At 46.6% G+C, this 25315-nt stretch overlaps 1 long non-coding RNA gene across 1 annotated transcript; it reads right to left on the bottom strand.

The window, feature by feature from the left end:
* Positions 1 to 13620: 13620 nt before the first annotated feature.
* Positions 13621 to 20061, bottom strand: LOC130647200 (uncharacterized). The gene is made up of 2 exons (XR_008982815.1): positions 18847 to 20061; positions 13621 to 18662 (listed from the first exon to the last, which is right to left on the bottom strand). It is a non-coding gene; the product is annotated as an uncharacterized LOC130647200 (long non-coding RNA).
* Between the last annotated feature and the right edge of the window lie 5254 nt (positions 20062 to 25315).

Genomic DNA, 25315 nt, shown 5'->3' with positions numbered 1-25315 from the left:
GCGTGGAACCCCGTGATTTACGTGTAAGGCATTTAATAGGCGTCAAAAGGCCGTATTATAGCCTTTTTATAGCGTGTGCATGTGGATTACGGCTTTCTAAAGCCATGGAACCAGGAATAACAACTTAGGACGTTCTAGTGTATTGAGAGTGGAAGGACTAGACCAATGGTAACCTGCGCAGGCACGCGAAACCACACGATTACGTGTAAGGCATTTAATAGGCGTCAAAAGACCGTATTATAGCCTTTTCATGGCGTGTGCATGTGGTTTACGGCGTTGTAAAGCCATGGAACCAGGGAAAACAACTTAGGACGGCGTAGTGTATTGAGAGTGGAAGAACTAGACAAATGGTAACAAGCTTGGACGCGTGGAACCCCGTGATTTACATGTAAGGCATTTAATAGGCGTCAAAAGGCCGTATTATAGCCTTTTCATGGCGTGTGCATGTGGATTACGGCGTTCTAAAGCCATGGAATCAGGAATAACAACTTAGGACGTTCTAGTGTATTGAGAGTGGAAGGACTAGACGAATGGTAACCTGCGCAGGCACGCGAAACCACACGATTACATGTAAGGCATTTAATGGACGGCAAAAGGCCTTATTGCAGCTTTTAGACGCATGTGCACGTAGTTGACGGCGTTGTACAGCCTTGTCGCTGGGGAAAATAACTTAAGACGTTTTAGTCTATTGGGAATGGAAGGACTAGACCAATGGTAACCGGTATGGACGCGTGGAACCGTCTAACTTACGTGTAAGGCTTTTATTAGGCGGCAAAATGCCATATTGCTGGTTATAGACGTGTGTGCATGTAATCGACGGCGTTGTAAAGCCATGGAGCCAGGGAAAATAACTTAGGACGTCGTAGTGTATTGAGAGTGGAAGGACTAGACCAATGGTAAATTGCGCAGGCACGCGAAACCACACGATTACGTGTAAGGCATTTAATAGGCATCAATAGTCCGTATTATAGCCTTTTCATGGCGTGTGCATGTGGTTTACGGCGTTGTAAAGCCATGGAACCAGGGAAAACAACTTAGGACGGCGTAGTGTATTGAGAGTGGAAGAACTAGACCAATGGTAACAAGCTTGGACGCGTGGAACCACGTGATTTACGTGTAAGGCCTTTAAAAGGCGGCAAAAGGCCGTATTGCAGCCTTCAGACGCATGTGCACGTAGTTGACGGCGTTGTACAGCCTTGGCGCTGGGGAAAACAACTTAGGACGTTCTAGTCCATTGAGAATGGAAGGACTAGACCAATCGTAACCGTCATGGACGCGTGGAACGACGTAATTTACGTGTAAGGCCTTTAATAGGCCGCAAAAGGCCGTATTACAGCGTTTAGAGTCCTTTGCATGTAGTTTACGCCGTTCCCAAGTCATGGAGACAGGAAAAACAACTTAGGACGTCGTAGTGTATTGAGAGTGGAAGGACTAGGCCAATGGTAACAAGTTTTGACGCGTGGAACCACGTGATTTACGTGTAAGGCCTTTAATAGGCCGCAAAAGGACGCATTAAAGCCTTTTTATGGCGTGTGCATGTGGTTTACGGCGTTCTAAAGCCATGGAACCAGGGAAAACAACTTAGGACGTTCTAGTCCATTGAGAATGGAAGGAATAGACCAATGAGAGCAAGCTTGGACGCGTGGAACCACACGATTACGTGTAAGGCATTTAATAGGCGTCAAAAGGCCGTATTATAGCCTTTTCATGGCGTGTCCATGTGGTTTACGGCGTTCTAAAGCCATGGAACCAGGGAAAACAACTTAGGACGGCGTAGTGTATTGAGAGTGGAAGAACAAGACCAATGGTAACAAGCTTGGACGTGTGGAACCACGTGATTTACGTGTAAGGCCTTTAAAAGGCGGCAAAAGGCCGTATTGCAGCCTTCAGACGCATGTGCACGTAGTTGACGGCGTTGTACAGCCTTGGCGCTGGGGAAAACAACTTAGGACGTTCTAGTCCATTGAGAATGGAAGGACTAGACCAATCGTAACCGTCATGGACGCGTGGAACGACGTAATTTACGTGTAAGGCCTTTAATAGGCCGCAAAAGGCCGTATTACACCGTTTAGAGTCCTTTGCATGTAGTTTACGCCGTTCCCAAGTCATGGAGACAGGAAAAACAACTTAGGACGTCGTAGTGTATTGAGAGTGGAAGGACTAGGCCAATGGTAACAAGTTTTGACGCGTGAAACCACGTGATTTACGTGTAAGGCCTTTAATAGGCCGCAAAAGGACGCATTAAAGCCTTTTTATGGCGTGTGCATGTGGTTTACGGCGTTCTAAAGCCATGGAACCAGGGAAAACAACTTAGGACGTTCTAGTCCATTGAGAATGGAAGGAATAGACCAATGAGAGCAAGCTTGGACGCGTGGAACCACGTAATTTAAGTGTAAGACCTTTATTTGGCGTCAAAAGGCCGTATTATAGCCATTTCATGTCGTGTGCATGTGGATTAACGCTTTCTAAAGCCATGGAACCAGGAATAACAACTTAGGACGTTCTAGTCCATTGACAGTGGAAGGACTAGATCAATGGTAACCTGCGCAGGCACGCGGACCCACCTGACTTACGTGTAAGGCCTTTAATAGGCGGCAAAAGGCCGTATTGCAGCCTTCAGACGCATGTGCACGTAGTTGACGGCGTTGTACAGCCTTGGCGCTGGGGAAAACGACTTAGGACGTTCTAGTCCATTGAGAATGGAAGGACTACACCAATCGTAACCGTCATGGACGCGTGGAACGACGTAATTCACGTGTAAGGCCTTTAATAGGCCGCAAAAGACCGTATTACAGCCTTTAGAGTCCTTTGCATGTGTTTTACGGCGTTGTAAAGACATGGAGCCAGGGAAAACAACTTAGGACGTCCTAGTGCATTGAGAGTGGAAGAACTAGACCAATGGTAACCTGCGCAGACACGCAGACCAACGTGATTTACGTGTAAGGCCTTTAATAGGCGGCAAATGGCCGAATTATGGCCTTTCAATTGCGTGTGCATGTGGTTTACGGCGTTCTAAACACATGGAACCAGAGAAAACAACTTAGGACGTTCTAGTGTATTGAGAGTGGAAGGACTAGACCAATGGTAAACTGCGCAGGCACGCGAAACCACACGATTACGTGTAAGGTATTTAATAGGCGTCAAAAGGCCGTATTATAGCCTTTTCATGGCGTGTGCATGTGGTTTACGTGTTGTAAAGCCATGGAACCAGGGAAAACAACTTAGGACGGCGTAGTGTATTGAGAGTGGAAGGACTAGACCAATGGTAACCTGCGCAGGCATGCAAAACCACACGATTACGTGTAAGGCATTTAATGGGCGTCCAGAGGCCGTATTATAGTCTTTTCATGGCGTGTGCATGTGGATTACGGCGTTGTAAAGCCATGGAACCAGGGAAAACAACTTAGGACGGCGTAGTGTATTGAGAGTGGAAGAACTAGACCAATGGTAACAAGCTTGGACGCGTGGAACCACGTGATTTACCTTTATTAGGCGTCAAAAGGCCGTATTATAGCCTTTTCATGGCGTGTGCATGTGGATTAAGGCTTTCTAAAGCCATGGAACCAGTAATAACAAGGACGTTCTAGTCCATTGACAGTGGAAGGACTAAATCAATGCTAACCTGCGCAGGCACGCGGACCCACCTGACTTACGTGTAAGGCCTTTAATAGGCGGCAAATGGCCGTATTGCAGCCTTCAGACGCATGTGCACGTAGTTGACGGCGTTGTACAGCCTTGGCGCTGGGGAAAACGACTTAGGACGTTCTAGTCCATTGAGAATGGAAGGACTAGACCAATCGTAACCGTCATGGACGCGTGGAACGACGTAATTTACGTGTAAGGCCTTTAATAGGCCGCAAAAGACCGTATTATAGCCTTTTCATGGCGTGTGCATGTGGATTACGGCGTTGTAAAGCCATGGAACCAGGGAAAACAACTTAGGACGGCGTAGTGTATTGAGAGTGGAAGAACTAGACCAATAATAACAAGCTTGGACGCGTGGAACCACGTGATTTACGTGTAAGGCCTTTAATAGGCCGCAAAAGGACGCATTAAAGCCTTTTTATGGCGTGTGTATGTGGTTTACGGCGTTCTAAAGCCATGGAACCAGGGAAAACAACTTAGGACGTTCTAGTCCATAGAGAATGGAAGGAATAGACCAATGAGAGCAAGCTTGGACGCGTGGAACCTCGTAATTTAAGTGTAAGGTATTTAATAGGCGTCAAAAGGCCGTATTATAGCCTTTTCATGGCGTGTGCATGTGGTTTACGGCGTTGTAAAGCCATGGAACCAGGTAAAACAACTTAGGACGGCGTAGTGTATTGAGAGTGGAAGATCTAGACCAATGGTAACAAGGTTGGACGCGTGGAACCCCGTGATTTACGTGTAAGGCATTTAATAGGCGTCAAAAGGCCGTTTTATAGCCTTTTCATGGCGTGTGCATGTGGTTTACGGCGTTCTGAAGCCATGGAACCAGGAATAACAACTTAGGACGCTCTCGTGTAATGAGAGTGGAAGAACTAGACCAATGGTAACAAGCTTGGACGGGTGGAATCACGTGATTTACCTGTAAGGCCTTTATTAGGCGTCAAAAGGCCGTATTATAGCCTTTTCATGGCGTGTGCATGTGGATTACGGCTTTCTAAAGCCATGGAACAAGGAATAACAACTTAGGACGTTCTAGTGTATTGAGAGTGGAAGGACTAGACCAATGGTAACCTGCGCAGGCACGCGAAACCACACGATTACGTGTAAGGCATTTAATAGGCGTCAAAAGACCGTATTATAGCCTTTTCATGGCGTGTGCATGTGGTTTACGGCGTTGTAAAGCCATGGAACCAGGGAAAACAACTTAGGACGGCGTAGTGTATTGAGAGTGGAAGAACTAGACCAATGGTAACAAGCTTGGACGCGTGGAACCCCGTGATTTACGTGTAAGGCATTTAATAGGCGTCAAAAGGCCGTATTATAGCCTTTTTATAGCGTGTGCATGTGGATTACGGCTTTCTAAAGCCATGGAACCAGGAATAACAACTTAGGACGTTCTAGTGTATTGAGAGTGGAAGGACTAGACCAATGGTAACCTGCGCAGGCACGCGAAACCACACGATTACGTGTAAGGCATTTAATAGGCGTCAAAAGACCGTATTATAGCCTTTTCATGGCGTGTGCATGTGGTTTACGGCGTTGTAAAGCCATGGAACCAGGGAAAACAACTTAGGACGGCGTAGTGTATTGAGAGTGGAAGAACTAGACAAATGGTAACAAGCTTGGACGCGTGGAACCCCGTGATTTACATGTAAGGCATTTAATAGGCGTCAAAAGGCCGTATTATAGCCTTTTCATGGCGTGTGCATGTGGATTACGGCGTTCTAAAGCCATGGAATCAGGAATAACAACTTAGGACGTTCTAGTGTATTGAGAGTGGAAGGACTAGACCAATGGTAACATGCGCAGGCACGCGAAACCACACGATTACATGTAAGGCATTTAATGGACGGCAAAAGGCCTTATTGCAGCTTTTAGACGCATGTGCACGTAGTTGACGGCGTTGTACAGCCTTGTCGCTGGGGAAAATAACTTAAGACGTTTTAGTCTATTGGGAATGGAAGGACTAGACCAATGGTAACCGGTATGGACGCGTGGAACCGTCTAACTTACGTGTAAGGCTTTTATTAGGCGGCAAAATGCCATATTGCTGGTTATAGACGTGTGTGCATGTAATTGACGGCGTTGTAAAGCCATGGAGCCAGGGAAAATAACTTAGGACGTCGTAGTGTATTGAGAGTGGAAGGACTAGACCAATGGTAAATTGCGCAGGCACGCGAAACTACACGATTACGTGTAAGGCATTTAATAGGCATCAATAGTCCGTATTATAGCCTTTTCATGGCGTGTGCATGTGGTTTACGGCGTTGTAAAGCCATGGAACCAGGGAAAACAACTTAGGACGGCGTAGTGTATTGAGAGTGGAAGAACTAGACCAATGGTAAGAAGCTTGGACGCGTGGAACCACGTGATTTACGTGTAAGGCCTTTAAAAGGCGGCAAAAGGCCGTATTGCAGCCTTCAGACGCATGTGCACGTAGTTGACGGCGTTGTACAGCCTTGGCGCTGGGGAAAACAACTTAGGACGTTCTAGTCCATTGTGAATGGAAGGACTAGACCAATCGTAACCGTCATGGACGCGTGGAACGACGTAATTTACGTGTAAGGCCTTTAATAGGCCGCGAAAGGCCGTATTACAGCGTTTAGAGTCCTTTGCATGTAGTTTACGCCGTTCCCAAGTCATGGAGACAGGAAAAACAACTTAGGACGTCGTAGTGTATTGAGAGTGGAAGGACTAGGCCAATGGTAACAAGTTTTGACGCGTGGAACCACGTGATTTACGTGTAAGGCCTTTAATAGGCCGCAAAAGGACGCATTAAAGCCTTTTTATGGCGTGTGCATGTGGTTTACGGCGTTCTAAAGCCATGGAACCAGGGAAAACAACTTAGGACGTTCTAGTCCATTGAGAATGGAAGGAATAGACCAATGAGAGCAAGCTTGGACGCGTGGAACCACACGATTACGTGTAAGGCATTTAATAGGCGTCAAAAGGCCGTATTATAGCCTTTTCATGGCGTGTCCATGTGGATTACGGCGTTCTAAAGCCATGGAACCAGGGAAAACAACTTAGGACGGCGTAGTGTATTGAGAGTGGAAGAACAAGACCAATGGTAACAAGCTTGGACGTGTGGAACCACGTGATTTACGTGTAAGGCCTTTAAAAGGCGGCAAAAGGCCGTATTGCAGCCTTCAGACGCATGTGCACGTAGTTGACGGCGTTGTACAGCCTTGGCGCTGGGGAAAACAACTTAGGACGTTCTAGTCCATTGAGAATGGAAGGACTAGACCAATCGTAACCGTCATGGACGCGTGGAACGACTTAATTTACGTGTAAGGCCTTTAATAGGCCGCAAAAGGCCGTATTACAGCGTTTAGAGTCCTTTGCATGTAGTTTACGCCGTTCCCAAGTCATGGAGACAGGAAAAACAACTTAGGACGTCGTAGTGTATTGAGAGTGGAAGGACTAGGCCAATGGTAACAAGTTTTGACGCGTGAAACCACGTGATTTACGTGTAAGGCCTTTAATAGGCCGCAAAAGGGCGCATTAAAGCCTTTTTATGGCGTGTGCATGTGGTTTACGGCGTTCTAAAGCCATGGAACCAGGGAAAACAACTTAGGACGTTCTAGTCCATTGAGAATGGAAGGAATAGACCAATGAGAGCAAGCTTGGACGCGTGGAACCACGTAATTTAAGTGTAAGACCTTTATTTGGCGTCAAAAGGCCGTATTATAGCCATTTCATGTCGTGTGCATGTGGATTAACGCTTTCTAAAGCCATGGAACCAGGAATAACAACTTAGGACGTTCTAGTCCATTGACAGTGGAAGGACTAGATCAATGGTAACCTGCGCAGGCACGCGGACCCACCTGACTTACGTGTAAGGCCTTTAATAGGCGGCAAAAGGCCGTATTGCAGCCTTCAGACGCATGTGCACGTAGTTGACGGCGTTGTACAGCCTTGGCGCTGGGGAAAACGACTTAGGACGTTCTAGTCCATTGAGAATGGAAGGACTACACCAATCGTAACCGTCATGGACGCGTGGAACGACGTAATTTACGTGTAAGGCCTTTAATAGGCCGCAAAAGACCGTATTACAGCCTTTAGAGTCCTTTGCATGTAGTTTACGGCGTTCCCAAGGCATGGAGACAGGAAGAACAACTTAGGACGTCGTAGTGTATTGAGAGAGGAAGGACTAGGCCAATGGTAACAAGTTTGAACGCGTGGAACCACGTGATTTACGTGTAAGGCCTTTAATAGGCCGCAAAAGGAAGCATTAAAGCCTTTTTATGGCGTGTGCATGTGTTTTACGGCGTTGTAAAGACATGGAGCCAGGGAAAACAACTTAGGACGTCCTAGTGCATTGAGAGTGGAAGAACTAGACCAATGGTAACCTGCGCAGACACGCAGACCAACGTGATTTACGTGTAAGGCCTTTAATAGGCGGCAAATGGCCGAATTATGGCCTTTCAATTGCGTGTGCATGTGGTTTACGGCGTTCTAAACACATGGAACCAGAGAAAACAACTTAGGACGTTCTAGTGTATTGAGAGTGGAAGGACTAGACCAATGGTAAACTGCGCAGGCACGCGAAACCACACGATTACGTGTAAGGTATTTAATAGGCGTCAAAAGGCCGTATTATAGCCTTTTCATGGCGTGTGCATGTGGTTTACGCGTTGTAAAGCCATGGAACCAGGGAAAACAACTTAGGACGGCGTAGTGTATTGAGAGTGGAAGGACTAGACCAATGGTAACCTGCGCAGGCATGCAAAACCACACGATTACGTGTAAGGCATTTAATGGGCGTCAAAAGGCCGTTTTATAGCCTTTTCATGGCGTGTGCATGTGGTTTACGGCGTTCTAAACACATGGAACCAGAGAAAACAACTTAGGACGTTCTAGTGTATTGAGAGTGGAAGGACTAGACCAATGGTAAACTGCGCAGGCACGCGAAACCACACGATGACGTGTAAGGTATTTAATAGGCGTCAAAAGGCCGTATTATAGCCTTTTCATGGCGTGTGCATGTGGTTTACGGCGTTGTAAAGCCATGGAACCAGGGAAAACAACTTAGGACGGCGTAGTGTATTGAGAGTGGAAGAACTAGACCAATGGTAACAAGGTTGGACGCGTGGAACCCCGTGATTTACGTGTAAGGCATTTAATAGGCGTCAAAAGGCCGTTTTATAGCCTTTTCATGGCGTGTGCATGTGGTTTACGGCGTTCTGAAGCCATGGAACCAGGAATAACAACTTAGGACGCTCTCGTGTAATGAGAGTGGAAGAACTAGACCAATGGTAACAAGCTTGGACGGGTGGAATCACGTGATTTACTTGTAAGGCCTTTATTAGGCGTCAAAAGGCCGTATTATAGCCTTTTCATGGCGTGTGCATGTGGATTACGGCTTTCTAAAGCCATGGAACAAGGAATAACAACTTAGGACGTTCTAGTGTATTGAGAGTGGAAGGACTAGACCAATGGTAACCTGCGCAGGCACGCGAAACCACACGATTACGTGTAAGGCATTTAATAGGCGTCAAAAGACCGTATTATAGCCTTTTCATGGCGTGTGCATGTGGTTTACGGCGTTGTAAAGCCATGGAACCAGGGAAAACAACTTAGGACGGCGTAGTGTATTGAGAGTGGAAGAACTAGACCAATGGTAACAAGCTTGGACGCGTGGAACCCCGTGATTTACGTGTAAGGCATTTAATAGGCGTCAAAAGGCCGTATTATAGCCTTTTTATAGCGTGTGCATGTGGATTACGGCTTTCTAAAGCCATGGAACCAGGAATAACAACTTAGGACGTTCTAGTGTATTGAGAGTGGAAGGACTAGACCAATGGTAACATGCGCAGGCACGCGAAACCACACGATTACGTGTAAGGCATTTAATAGGCGTCAAAAGACCGTTAGCCTATTCATGGCGTGTGCATGTGGTTTACGGCGTTGTAAAGCCATGGAGACAGGAATAACAACTTAGGACGTCGTAGTGTATTGAGAGTGGAAGGACTAGGCCAATGGTAACAAGTTTTGACGCGTGAAACCACGTGATTTACGTGTAAGGCCTTTAATAGGCCGCAAAAGGACGCATTAAAGCCTTTTTATGGCGTGTGCATGTGGTTTACGGCGTTCTAAAGCCATGGAACCAGGGAAAACAACTTAGGACGTTCTAGTCCATTGAGAATGGAAGGAATAGACCAATGAGAGCAAGCTTGGACGCGTGGAACCACGTAATTTAAGTGTAAGACCTTTATTTGGCGTCAAAAGGCCGTATTATAGCCATTTCATGTCGTGTGCATGTGGATTAACGCTTTCTAAAGCCATGGAACCAGGAATAACAACTTAGGACGTTCTAGTGTATTGAGAGTGGAAGGACTAGACCAATGGTAACCTGCGCAGGCACGCGAAACCACACGATTACGTGTAAGGCATTTAATAGGCGTCAAAAGGCCGTATTATAGCCTTTTCATGGCGTGTCCATGTGGTTTACGGCGTTCTAAAGCCATGGAACCAGGGAAAACAACTTAGGACGGCGTAGTGTATTGAGAGTGGAAGAACTAGACCAATGGTAACAAGCTTGGACGCGTGGAACCACGTGATTTACCTTTATTAGGCGTCAAAAGGCCGTATTATAGCCTTTTCATGGCGTGTGCATGTGGATTAAGGCTTTCTAAAGCCATGGAACCAGGAATAACAACTTAGGACGTTCTAGTCCATTGACAGTGGAAGGACTAGATCAATGGTAACCTGCGCAGGCACGCGGACCCACCTGACTTACGTGTAAGGCCTTTAATAGGCGGCAAAAGGCCGTATTGCAGCCTTCAGACGCATGTGCACGTAGTTGACGGCGTTGTACAGCCTTGGCGCTGGGGAAAACGACTTAGGACGTTCTAGTCCATTGAGAATGGAAGGACTACACCAATCGTAACCGTCATGGACGCGTGGAACGACGTAATTTACGTGTAAGGCCTTTAATAGGCCGCAAAAGACCGTATTACAGCCTTTAGAGTCCTTTGCATGTAGTTTACGGCGTTCCCAAGGCATGGGGACAGGAAGAACAACTTAGGACGTCGTAGTGTATTGAGAGAGGAAGGACTAGGCCAATGGTAACAAGTTTGGACGCGTGGAACCACGTGATTTACGTGTAAGGCCTTTATTAGGCGTCAAAAGGCCGTATTATAGCCTTTTTATGGCGTGTGCATGTGGATTACGGCTTTCTAAAGCCATGGAACCAGGAATAACAACTTAGGACGTTCTAGTCCATAGAGAATGGAAGGAATAGAACAATGGTAACCTGCGCAGGCACGCGAAACCACACGATTACATGTAAGGCATTTAATGGGCGGCAAAAGGCCGTATTGCAGCTTTTAGACGCATGTGCACGTAGTTGACGGCGTTGTACAGCCTTGTCGCTGGGGAAAATAACTTAAGACGTTTTAGTCTATTGAGAATGGAAGGACTAGACCAATGGTAACCGGTATGGACTCGTGGAACCGTCTAACTTACGTGTAAGGCTTTTATTAGGCGGCAAAATGCCATATTGCTGGTTATAGACGTGAGTGCATGTAATTGACGGCGTTCCAAAGCCATGGAGCCGGGGAAAACAACTTAGGACGGCGTAGTGTATTGAGAGTGGAAGGAGTAGACCAATGGTAACCTGCGCAGGCACGCGGAACCACGCGATTTACGTGTAAGGCATTTAATAGGCATCAAAAGTCCGTATTATAGCTTTTTCATGGCGTGTGCATGTGGTTTACAGCGTTGTAAAGCCATGGAACCAGGAAAAACAACTTAGGACGCTCTCGTGTATTGAGAGTGAAAGAACTAGACCAATGGTTACAAGCTTGGACGGGTGGAACCACGTGATTTACCTGTAAGGCCTTTATTAGGCGTCAAAAGGCCGTATTATAGCCTTTTTATGGCGTGTGCATGTGGATTACGGCTTTCTAAAGCCATGGAACCAGGAATAACAACTTAGGACGTTCTAGTGTATTGAGAGTGGAAGGACTAGACCAATGGTAACCTGCGCAGGCACGCGAAACCACACGATTACGTGTAAGGCATTTAATAGGCGTTAAAAGGCCGTATTATAGCCTTTTCATGGCGTGTGCATGTGGTTTACGGCGTTGTAAAGCCATGGAACCAGGAAAAACAACTTAGGACGGCGTAGTGTATTGAGAGTGGAAGAACTAGACCAATGGTAACAAGCTTGGACGCGTGGAACCACGTGATTTACGTGTAAGGTATTTAATAGGCGTCAAAAGGCCGTATTATAGCCTTTTCATGGCGTGTGCATGTGGTTTACGGCGTTGTAAAGCCATGGAACCAGGGAAAACAACTTAGGACGGCGTAATGTATTGAGAGTGGAAGAACTAGACCAATGGTAACAAGGTTGGACGCGTGGAACCACGTGATTTACCTGTAAGGCCTTTATTAGGCGTCAAAAGGCCGTATTATAGCCTTTTTATGGCGTGTGCATGTGGATTACGGCTTTCTAAAGCCATGGAACCAGGAATAACAACTTAGGACGTTCTAGTGTATTGAGAGTGGAAGGACTAGACCAATGGTAACCTGCGCAGGCACGCGAAACCACACGATTACGTGTAAGGCATTTAATAGGCGTTAACAGGCCGTATTATAGCCTTTTCATGGCGTGTGCATGTGGTTTACGGCGTTGTAAAGCCATGGAACCAGGAAAAACAACTTAGGACGGCGTAGTGTATTGAGAGTGGAAGAACTAGACCAATGGTAACAAGCTTGGACGCGTGGAATCACGTGATTTACCTGTAAGGCCTTTATTAGGCGTCAAAAGGCCGTATTATAGCCTTGTCATGGCGTGTGCATGTGGATTACGGCTTTCTAAAGCCATGGAACCAGGAATAACAACTTAGGACGTTCTAATGTATTGAGAGTGGAAGGACTAGACCAATGGTAACCTGCGCAGGCACGCGAAACCACACGATTACGTGTAAGGCATTTAATAGGCGTTAAAAGGCCGTATTATAGCCTTTTCATGGCGTGTGCATGTGGTTTACGGCGTTGTAAAGCCATGGAACCAGGAAAAACAACTTAGGACGGCGTAGTGTATTGAGAGTGGAAGAACTAGACCAATGGTAACAAGCTTGGACGCGTGGAACCACGTGATTTACGTGTAAGGTATTTAATAGGCGTCAAAAGGCCGTATTATAGCCTTTTCATGGCGTGTGCATGTGGTTTACGGCGTTGTAAAGCCATGGAACCAGGGAAAACAACTTAGGACGGCGTAATGTATTGAGAGTGGAAGAACTAGACCAATGGTAACAAGGTTGGACGCGTGGAACCCCGTGATTTACGTGTAAGGCATTTAATAGGCGTCAAAAGGCCGTTTTATAGCCTTTTTATGGCGTGTGCATGTGGTTTACGGCGTTCTGAAGCCATGGAACCAGGAATAACAACTTAGGACGCTCTCGTGTAATGAGAGTGGAAGAACTAGACCAATGGTAACAAGCTTGGACGGGTGGAATCACGTGATTTACCTGTAAGGCCTTTATTAGGCGTCAAAAGGCCGTATTATAGCCTTTTCATGGGGTGTGCATGTGGATTACGGCTTTCTAAAGCCATGGAACAAGGAATAACAACTTAGGACGTTCTAGTGTATTGAGAGTGGAAGGACTAGACCAATGGTAACCTGCGCAGGCACGCGAAACCACACGATTACGTGTAAGGCATTTAATAGGCGTCAAAAGACCGTATTATAGCCTTTTCATGGCGTGTGCATGTGGTTTACGGCGTTGTAAAGCCATGGAACCAGGGAAAACAACTTAGGACGGCGTAGTGTATTGAGAGTGGAAGAACTAGACCAATGGTAACAAGCTTGGACGCGTGGAACCCCGTGATTTACGTGTAAGGCATTTAATAGGCGTCAAAAGGCCGTATTATAGCCTTTTTATAGCGTGTGCATGTGGATTACGGCTTTCTAAAGCCATGGAACCAGGAATAACAACTTAGGACGTTCTAGTGTATTGAGAGTGGAAGGACTAGACCAATGGTAACCTGCGCAGGCACGCGAAACCACACGATTACGTGTAAGGCATTTAATAGGCGTCAAAAGACCGTTAGCCTTTTCATGGCGTGTGCATGTGGTTTACGGCGTTGTAAAGCCATGGAACCAGGGAAAACAACTTAGGACGGCGTAGTGTATTGAGAGTGGAAGAACTAGACCAATGGTAACAAGCTTGGACGCGTGGAACCACGTGATTTACGTGTAAGGCCTTTGTTAGGCGTCCAGAGGCCGTATTATAGCCTTTTCATGGCGTGTGCATGTGGATTACGGCGTTCTAAAGCCATGGAACTAGGAATAACAACTTAGGACGTTCTAGTGTATTGAGAGTGGAAGGACTAGAACAATGGTAACCTGCGCAGGCACACGAAACCACACGATTACATGTAAGGCATTTAATGGGCGGCAAAAGGCCGTATTGCAGCTTTTAGACGCATGTGCACGTAGTTGACGGCGTTGTACAGCCTCGTCGCTGGGGAAAATAACTTAAGACGTTTTAGTCTATGGAGAATGGAAGGCTAGACCAATGGTAACCGGTATGGACTCGTGGAACCGTCTAACTTACGTGTAAGGCTTTTATTAGGCGGCAAAATGCCATATTGCTGGTTATAGACGTGAGTGCATGTAATTGACGGCGTTCCAAAGCCATGGAGCCGGGGAAAATAACTTAGAACGTCGTAGTGTATTGAGAGTGGAAGGACTAGACCAATGGTAACCTGTGCAGGTACGCGGAACCACGCAATTTACGTGTAAGGCATTTAATAGGCGTCGAAAGGACGTATTATAGCCTTTTCATGGCGTGTGCATGTGGTTTACGGCGTTGTAAAGCCATGGAACCAGGTAAAACAACTTAGGACGCTCTCGTGTATTGAGAGTGGAAAGACTAGACCAATGGTAACCTGCGCAGGCACGCAGACCAACGTGATTTACGTGTAAGGACTTTAATAGGCGGCAAAGGCGGTATTATTGCTTTTCAATGGCGTGTGCATGTAGTTGACGGCGTTCCAAAGCTATGGAGCCAGAGAAAACAACTTAGGACGGCGTAGTGTATTGAGAGTGGAAGAACTAGACCAATGGTAACAAACTTGGACGCGTGGAACCACGTGATTTACCTTTATTGGCGTCAAAAGGCCGTATTATAGCCTTTTCATGGCGTGTCCATGTGGTTTACGGCGTTCTAAAGCCATGGAACCAGGAAAAACAACTTAGGACGGCGTAGTGTATTGAGAGTGGAAGAACTAGACCAATGGTAACAAGCTTGGACGCGTGGAACCACGTGATTTACCTTTATTAGGCGTCAAAAGGCCGTATTATAGCCTTTTCATGGCGTCTGCATGTGGTTTACGGCGTTGTAAAGCTATGGAGCCAGAGAAAACAACTTAGGACGTCGTAGTGCATTGACAGTGGAAGGACTAGACCAATGGTAACCTGTGCAGGCACGCGGAACCACGCGATTTACGTGTAAGGCATTTAATAGGCATCAAAAGTCCGTATTATAGCCTTTTCATGGCGTGTGCATGTGGTTTACAGCGTTGTAAAGCCATGGAACCAGGAAAAACAACTTAGGACGCTCTCGTGTATTGAGAGTGAAAGAACTAGACCAATGGTTACAAGCTTGGACGGGTGGAACCACGTGATTTACGTGTAAGGCCTTTATTAGGCGTCCAGAGGCCGTATTATAGCATTTTCATGGCGTGTGCATGTGGTTTACGGCGTTGTAAAGCCATGGAACCAGGAAAAACAACTTAGGACGGCGTAGTGTATTGAGAGTGGAAGGAGTAGACCAATGGTAACCTGCGCAGGCACGCGGAACCACGCGATTTACGTGTAAGGCATTTAATAGGCATCAAAAGTCCGTATTATAGCCTTTTCATGGCGTGTGCATGTGGTTTACAGCGTTGTAAAGCCATGGAACCAGGAAAAACAACTTAGGACGCTCTCGTGTATTGAGAGTGAAAGAACTAGACCAATGGTTACAAGCTTGGACGGGTGGAACCACGTGATTTACCTGTAAGGCCTCTATTAGGCGTCAAAAGGCCGTATTATAGCCTTTTTATGGCGTGTGCATGTGGATTACGGCTTTCTAAAGCCATGGAACCAGGAATAACAACTTAGGACGTTCTAGTGTATTGAGAGTGGAAGGACTAGACCAATGGTAACCTGCGCAGGCACTCGAAACCACACGATTACGTGTAAGGCATTTAATAGGCGTTAAAAGGCCGTATTATAGCCTTTTCATGGCGTGTGCATGTGGTTTACGGCGTTGTAAAGCCATGGAACCAGGAAAAACAACTTAGGACGGCGTAGTGTATTGAGAGTGAAAGAACTAGACCAATGGTAACAAGCTTGGACGCGTGGAACCACGTGATTTACGTGTAAGGCCTTTGTTAGGCGTCCAGAGGCCGTATTATAGCCTTTTCATGGCGTGTGCATGTGGATTACGGCGTTCTAAAGCCATGGAACTAGGAATAACAACTTAGGACGTTCTAGTGTATTGAGAGTGGAAGGACTAGAACAATGGTAACCTGCGCAGGCACGCGAAACCACACGATTACATGTAAGGCATTTAATGGGCGGCAAAAGGCCGTATTGCAGCTTTTAGACGCATGTGCACGTAGTTGACGGCGTTGTACAGCCTTGTCGCTGGGGAAAATAACTTAAGTGTTTTAGTCTATTGAGAATGGAAGGACTAGACCAATGGTAACCGGTATGGACTCGTGGAACCGTCTAACTTACGTGTAAGGCTTTTATTAGGCGGCAAAATGCCATATTGCTGGTTATAGACGTGAGTGCATGTAATTGACGGCGTTCCAAAGCCATGGAGCCGGGGAAAACAACTTAGGATGGCGTAGTGTATTGAGAGTGGAAGGAGTAGACCAATGGTAACCTGCGCAGGCACGCGGAACCACGCGATTTACGTGTAAGGCATTTAATAGGCATCAAAAGTCCGTATTATAGCCTTTTCATGGCGTGTGCATGTGGTTTACAGCGTTGTAAAGCCATGGAACCAGGAAAAACAACTTAGGACGCTCTCGTGTATTGAGAGTGAAAGAACTAGACCAATGGTTACAAGCTTGAACGGGTGGAACCACGTGATTTACCTGTAAGGCCTTTATTAGGCGTCAAAAGGCCGTATTATAGCCTTTTTATGGCGTGTGCATGTGGATTAGGGCTTTCTAAAGCCATGGAACCAGGAATAACAACTTAGGACGTTCTAGTGTATTGAGAGTGGAAGGACTAGACCAATGGTAACCTGCGCAGGCACGCGAAACCACACGATTACGTGTAAGGCATTTAATAGGCGTTAAAAGGCCGTATTATAGCCTTTTTTATGGCGTGTGCATGTGGTTTACGGCGTTGTAAAGCCATGGAACCAGGAAAAACAACTTAGGACGGCGTAGTGTATTGAGAGTGGAAGAACTAGACCAATGGTAACAAGCTTGGACGCGTGGAACCACGTGATTTACGTGTAAGGCCTTTGTTAGGCGTCCAGAGGCCGTATTATAGCCTTTTCATGGCGTGTGCATGTGGATTACGGCGTTCTAAAGCCATGGAACTAGGAATAACAACTTAGGACGTTCTAGTGTATTGAGAGTGGAAGGACTAGAACAATGGTAACCTGCGCAGGCACGCGAAACCACATGATTACATGTAAGGCATTTAATGGGCGGCAAAAGGCCGTATTGCAGCTTTTAGACGCATGTGCACGTAGTTGACGGCGTTGTACAGCCTCGTCGCTGGGGAAAATAACTTAAGACGTTTTAGTCTATGGAGAATGGAAGGACTAGACCAATGGTAACCGGAATGGACTCGTGGAACCGTCTAACTTACGTGTAAGGCTTTTATTAGGCGGCAAAATGCCATATTGCTGGTTATAGACGTGAGTGCATGTAATTGACGGCGTTCCAAAGCCATGGAGCCGGGGAAAATAACTTAGAACGTCGTAGTGTATTGAGAGTGGAAGGACTAGACCAATGGTAACCTGTGCAGGTACGCGGAACCACGCAATTTACGTGTAAGGCATTTAATAGGCGTCGAAAGGACGTATTATAGCCTTTTCATGGCGTGTGCATGTGGTTTACGGCGTTGTAAAGCCATGGAACCAGGTAAAACAACTTAGGACGCTCTCGTGTATTGAGAGTGGAAAGACTAGACCAATGGTAACCTGCGCAGGCACGCAGACCAACGTGATTTACGTGTAAGGACTTTAATAGGCGGCAAAGGCGGTATTATTGCTTTTCAATGGCGTGTGCATGTAGTTGCCGGCGTTCCAAAGCTATGGAGCCAGAGAAAACAACTTAGGACGGCGTAGTGTATTGAGAGTGGAAGAACTAGACCAATGGTAACAAACTTGGACGCGTGGAACCACGTGATTTACCTTTATTGGCGTCAAAAGGCCGTATTATAGCCTTTTCATGGCGTGTCCATGTGGTTTACGGCGTTCTAAAGCCATGGAACCAGGAAAAACAACTTAGGACGGCGTAGTGTATTGAGAGTGGAAGAACTAGACCAATGGTAACAAGCATGGACGCGTGGAACCACGTGATTTACCTTTATTAGGCGTCAAAAGGCCGTATTATAGCCTTTTCATGGCGTCTGCATGTGGTTTACGGCGTTGTAAAGCTATGGAGCCAGAGAAAACAACTTAGGACGTCGTAGTGCATTGACAGTGGAAGGACTAGACCAATGGTAACCTGTGCAGTGACGCAGAACCACGCGATGTACGTGTATGGCATTTAATAGGCGTCAAAAGGCCGTATTATAGCCTTTTCATGGCGTGTGCATGTGGTTTACGCCGTTGTAAAGCCATGGAACCAGGAAAAAAAAACTTAGGACGGCGTAGTGTATTGAGAGTCGAAGGAGTAGACCAATGGTAACCTGCGCAGCCACGCGGAACCACGCGATTTACGTGTAAGGCATTTAATAGGCGTCAAAAGGCCGTATTATAGCCTTTTCATGGCGTGTGCATGTGGTTTACGGCGTTGTAAAGCCATGGAAACAGGGAAAACAACTTAGGACGGCATAGTGTATTAAGAGTGGAAGAACTAGACCAATGGTAACAAGCTTTGACGCGTGGAACCCCGTGATTTACGTGTAAGGCATTTAATAGGCGTCAAAAGGCCGTATTATAGCCTTTTCATGGCGTGTGCATCTGGTTTACGGCGTTGTAAAGCCATGGAACCAGGAAAAACAACTTAGGACGGCGTAGTGCATTGAGAGTGGAAGAACTACACCAATAGTAACCTGCGCAGTCACGCGGAAACACGCGATTTACGTGTAAGGCCTTTAATAGGCGGGAAATGGCCGTATTATGGCCTTTCAATGGCGTGTGCATGTGGTTTACGGCGTTCTAAACACATGGAACCAGAGAAAACAACTTAGGACGTTCTAGTGTATTGAGAGTGGAAGGACTAGACCAATGGTAAACTGCGCAGGCACGCCAAACCACACGATTACGTGTAAGGCATTTAATAGGCGTCAAAAGGCCGTATTATAGCCTTTTCATGGCGTGTGCATGTGGTTTACGCCATTGTAAAGCCATGGAACCAGGAAACCAACTTAGGACGGCGTAGTGTATTGAGAGTGAAAGAACTAGACCAATGGTAACAAGCTTGGACGCGTGGAACCACGTGATTTACCTTTATTAGGCGTCAAAAGGCCGTATTATAGCCTTTTCATGGTGTGTGCATGTGGTTTACGGCGTTGTAAAGCCATGGAACCAGGAAAAACAACTTAGGACGCTCTCGTGTATTGCGAGTGGAAAGACTAGACCAATGGTAACCTGCGCAGGCACGCAGACCAACGTGATTTACGTGTAAGGACTTTATTAGGCGGCAAAGGCGGTATTATTGCTTTTCAATGGCGTGTGCATGTAGTTGACGGCGTTCCAAAGCTATGGAGCCAGAGAAAACAACTTAGGACGTCGTAGTGCATTGACAGTGGAAGGACTAGACCAATGGTAACCTGTGCAGTGACGCAGAAACACGCGATGTACGTGTATGGCATTTAATAGGCGTCAAAAGGCCGTATTATAGCCTTTTCATGGCGTGTGCATGTGGTTTACGCCATTGTAAAGCCATGGAACCAGGAAACCAACTTAGGACGGCGTAGTGTATTGAGAGTGAAAGAACTAGACCAATGGTAACAAGCTTGGACGCGTGGAACCACGTGATTTACCTTTATTAGGCGTCAAAAGGCCGTATTATAGCCTTTTCATGGTGTGTGCATGTGGTTTACGGCGTTGTAAAGCCATGGAACCAGGAAAAACAACTTAGGACGCTCTCGTGTATTGCGAGTGGAAAGACTAGACCAATGGTAACCTGCGCAGGCACGCAGACCAACGTGATTTACGTGTAAGGACTTTATTAGGCGGCAAAGGCGGTATTATTGCTTTTCAATGGCGTGTGCATGTAGTTGACAGCGTTCCAAAGCTATGGAGCCAGAGAAAACAACTTAGGACGTCGTAGTGCATTGACAGTGGAAGAACTAGACCAATGAGAAAAAGCTTGGAAGCGTGGAACCACGTAATTTAAGTGTAAGGCCTTTGATAGGCGTCAAAAGGCCGTATTATAGCCTTTTCAAGGCGTGTGCATGTGTTTTACGGCGTTGTAAAGACATGGAGCCAGGGAAAACAACTTAGGACGTCCTAGTGCATTGAGAGTGGAAGAACTAGACCAATAGTAACCTGCGCAGTCACGCGGAAGCACGCGATTTACGTGTAAGGCCTTTAATAGGCGGCAAATGGCCGTATTATAGCCTTTTCATGGCGTGTGCATGTGGATTACGGCGTTCTGAAGCCATGGAACCAGGAATAACAACTTAGGACGTTCTAGTGTATTGAGGGTGGAAGGACTAGACCAATGGTAACCTGCGCAGGCACGCGAAACCACACGATTACGTGTAAGGCATTTAATGGGCGGCAAAAGGCCGTATTGCAGCTTTTAGACGTGTGTGCATGTAATTGACGGCGTTCCAAAGCCATGGAGCCAGGGAAAATAACTTAGGACGGCGTAGTGTATTGAGAGTGGAAGGAGTAGAGCAATGGTAACCTGCGCAGGCACGCGATACCACGCGATTTACGTGTAAGGCATTTAATAGGCATCAAAAGTCCGTATTATAGCCTTTTCATGGCGTGTGCATGTAGTTTACGGCTTTCTAAAGCCATGGAACCAGGAATAACAACTTAGGACGTTCTAGTCCATTGACAGTGGAAGTACTAGATCATTGGTAACCTGCGCAGGCACGCTGACCCACCTGATTTACGTGTAAGGCCTTTAATAGGTGGCAAAAGGCCGTATTGCAGCCTTTTCATGGCGTGTGCATGTGGATTACAGCGTTCTGAAGCCATGCAACCAGGAATAACAACTTAGGACGTTCCAGTGTATTGAGAGTGAAAGGACTAGACCAATGGTAACCTGCGCAGGCACGCGAAACCACACGATTACGTGTAAGGCATTAAATAGGCGTCAAAAGGCCGTATTATAGCCTTTTCATGGCGTGTCCATGTGGTTTACGGCGTTCTAAAGCCATGGAACCAGGAAAAACAACTTAGGACGGCGTAGTGTATTGAGAGTGGAAGAACTAGACCAACAGTAGCAAGCTTGGACGCGTGGAACCACGTGATTTACCTTTATTAGGCGTCAAAAGGCCGTATTATAGCCTTTTCATGGCGTGTGCATGTGGTTTACGGCGTTGTAAAGCCATGGAACCAGGAAAAACAACTTAGGACGCTCTCGTGTATTGCGAGTGGAAAGACTAGACCAATGGTAACCTGCGCAGGCACGCAGACCAACGTGATTTACGTGTAAGGACTTTATTAGGCGGCAAAGGCGGTATTATTGCTTTTCAATGGCGTGTGCATGTAGTTGACGGCGTTCCAAAGCTATGGAGCCAGAGAAAACAACTTAGGACGTCGTAGTGCATTGACAGTGGAAGGACTAGACCAATGGTAACCTGTGCAGTGACGCAGAACCACGCGATGTACGTGTATGGCATTTAATAGGCGTCAAAAGGCCGTATTATAGCCTTTTCATGGCGTGTGCATGTGGTTTACGCCGTTGTAAAGCCATGGAACCAGGAAACCAACTTAGGACGGCGTAGTGTATTGACAGTGGAAGAACTAGACCAATGAGAACAAGCTTGGAAGCGTGAAACCACGTAATTTAAGTGTAAGGCCTCTGATAGGCGTCAAAAGGCCGTATTATAGCCTTTTCATGGCGTGTGCATGTGTTTTACGGCGTTGTAAAGACATGGAGCCAGGGAAAACAACTTAGGACGTCCTAGTGCATTGAGAGTGGAAGAACTAGACCAATAGTAACCTGCGCAGTCACGCGGAACCACGCGATTTACGTGTAAGGCCTTTAATAGGCGGCAAATGGCCGTATTATAGCCTTTTCATGGCGTGTGCATGTGGATTACGGCGTTCTGAAGCCATGGAACCAGGAATAACAACTTAGGACGTTCTAGTGTATTGAAGGTGGTAGGACTAGACCAATGGTAACCTGCGCAGGCACGCGAAACCACACGATTACGTGTAAGGCATTTAATGGGCGGCAATAGGCCGTATTATAGCCTTTTCATGGCGTGTCCATGTGGTTTACGGCGTTCTAAAGCCATGGAACCAGGGAAAACAACTTACGACGGCGAAGTGTATTGACAGTGGAAGAACAAGACCAATGGTAACAAGTTTTGACGCGTGGAAACACGTTATTTACCTTTATTAGGCGTCAAAAGGCCGTATTATAGCCTTTTCATGGCGTGTGCATGTGTTTTACGGCGTTGTAAAGACATGGAGCCAGGGAAAACAACTTAGGACGTCCTAGTGCATTGAGAGTGGAAGAACTAGACCAATAGTAACCTGCGCAGTCACGCGGAACCACGCGATTTACGTGTAAGCCCTTTAATAGGCGGCAAATGGCCGTATTATAGCCTTTTCATGGCGTGTGCATGTGGATTACGGCGTTCTGAAGCCATGGAACCAGGAATAACAACTTAGGACGTTCTAGTGTATTGAGGGTGGAAGGACTAGACCAATGGTAACCTGCGCAGGCACGCGAAACCACACGATTACGTGTAAGGCATTTAATAGGCATCAAAAGTCCGTATTATAGCCTTTTCATGGCGTGTGCATGTGGTTTACGGCGTTGTAAAGCCATGGAACCAGGGAAAACAACTTAGGAGGGCGTAGTGTATTGAGAGTGGAAGAACTAGACCAATGGTAACAAGCTTGGACGCTTGGAACCCCGTGATGTACCTGTAAGGTCTTTATTAAGCGTCAAAAGGCCGTATTATAGCCTTTTCTTGGCGTGTGCATGTGGTTTACGGCGTTGTAAAGCCATAGAACCAGGAAAAACAACTTAGGACGGCGTAGTGCATTGAGAGTGGAAGAACTAGACCAATGGTAACCTGCGCAGACACGCAGACCAACGTGATTTACGTGTAAGGACTTTATTAGGCGGCAAAGGCGGTATTATTGCTTTTCAATGGCGTGTGCATGTAGTTGACGGCGTTCCAAAGCTATGGAGCCAGAGAAAACAACTTAGGACGTCGTAGTGCATTGATAGTGGAAGGACTAGACCAATTGTAACCTTTGCATTGACGCAGAACCACGCGATGTACGTGTATGGCATTTAATAGGCGTCAAAAGGCCGTATTATAGCTTTTTCATGGCGTGTGCATGTGGTTTACGGCGTTGTAAAGCCATGAAACCAGGAAAAACAACTTAGGACGGTGTAGTGTATTGAGAGTGGAAGGAGTAGACCAATGGTAACCTGCGCAGGCACGCGGAACCACACGATTACGTGTAAGGCATTAAGTAGGCGTCAAAAGGCCGTATTATAGCCTTTTCATGGCGTGTCCATGTGGTTTACGGCGTTCTAAAGCCATGGAACCAGGAAAAACAACTTAGGACGGCGTAGTGTATTGAGAGTGGAAGAACTAGACCAATAGTAGCAAGCTTGGACGCGTGGAACCACGTGATTTACCTTTATTAGGCGTCAAAAGGCCGTATTATAGCCTTTTCATGGCGTGTGCATGTGGTTTACGGCGTTGTAAAGCCATGGAACCAGGAAAAACAACTTAGAACGCTCTCGTGTATTGCGAGTGGAAAGACTAGACCAATGGTAACCTGCGCAGGCACGCAGACCAACGTGATTTACGTGTAAGGACTTTATTAGGCGGCAAAGGCGGTATTATTGCTTTTCAATGGCGTGTGCATGTAGTTGACGGCGTTCCAAAGCTATGGAGCCAGAGAAAACAACTTAGGACGTCGTAGTGCATTGACAGTGGAAGGACTAGACCAATGGTAACCTGTGCAGTGACGCAGAACCACGCGATGTACGTGTATGGCATTTAATAGGCGTCAAAAGGCCGTATTATAGCCTTTTCATGGCGTGTGCATGTGGTTTACGCCGTTGTAAAGCCATGGAACCAGGAAACCAACTTAGGACGGCGTAGTGTATTGACAGTGGAAGAACTAGACCAATGAGAACAAGCTTGGAAGCGTGGAACCACGTAATTTAAGTGTAAGGCCTCTGATAGGCGTCAAAAGGCCGTATTATAGCCTTTTCATGGCGTGTGCATGTGTTTTACGGCGTTGTAAAGACATGGAGCCAGGGAAAACAACTTAGGACGTCCTAGTGCATTGAGAGTGGAAGAACTAGACCAATAGTAACCTGCGCAGTCACGCGGAACCACGCGATTTACGTGTAAGGCCTTTAATAGGCGGCAAATGGCCGTATTATAGCCTTTTCATGGCGTGTGCATGTGGATTACGGCGTTCTGAAGCCATGGAACCAGGAATAACAACTTAGGACGTTCTAGTGTATTGAAGGTGGTAGGACTAGACCAATGGTAACCTGCCCAGGCACGCGAAACCACACGATTACGTGTAAGGCATTTAATGGGCGGCAATAGGCCGTATTTTAGCCTTTTCATGGCGTGTCCATGTGGTTTACGGCGTTCTAAAGCCATGGAACCAGGGAAAACAACTTACGACGGCGAAGTGTATTGACAGTGGAAGAACAAGACCAATGGTAACAAGTTTTGACGCGTGGAAACACGTGATTTACCTTTATTAGGCGTCAAAAGGCCGTATTATAGCCTTTTCATGGCGTGTGCATGTGTTTTACGGCGTTGTAAAGACATGGAGCCAGGGAAAACAACTTAGGACGTCCTAGTGCATTGAGAGTGGAAGAACTAGACCAATAGTAACCTGCGCAGTCACGCGGAACCACGCGATTTACGTGTAAACCCTTTAATAGGCGGCAAATGGCCGTATTATAGCCTTTTCATGGCGTGTGCATGTGGATTACGGCGTTCTGAAGCCATGGAACCAGGAATAACAACTTAGGACGTTCTAGTGTATTGAGGGTGGAAGGAATAGACCAATGGTAACCTGCGCAGGCACGCGAAACCACACGATTACGTGTAAGGCATTTAATAGGCATCAAAAGTCCGTATTATAGCCTTTTCATGGCGTGTGCATGTGGTTTACGGCGTTGTAAAGCCATGGAACCAGGGAAAACAACTTAGGAGGGCGTAGTGTATTGAGAGTGGAAGAACTAGACCAATGGTAACAAGCTTGGACGCTTGGAACCCCGTGATGTACCTGTAAGGTCTTTATTAAGCGTCAAAAGGCCGTATTATAGCCTTTTCTTGACGTGT

This window comes from Hydractinia symbiolongicarpus, chromosome 6, assembly GCF_029227915.1.
Source record: "Hydractinia symbiolongicarpus strain clone_291-10 chromosome 6, HSymV2.1, whole genome shotgun sequence".
Lineage (NCBI taxonomy): Eukaryota > Metazoa > Cnidaria > Hydrozoa > Anthoathecata > Hydractiniidae > Hydractinia > Hydractinia symbiolongicarpus.
This window is presented reverse-complemented; position numbering and strand designations above follow the sequence as displayed.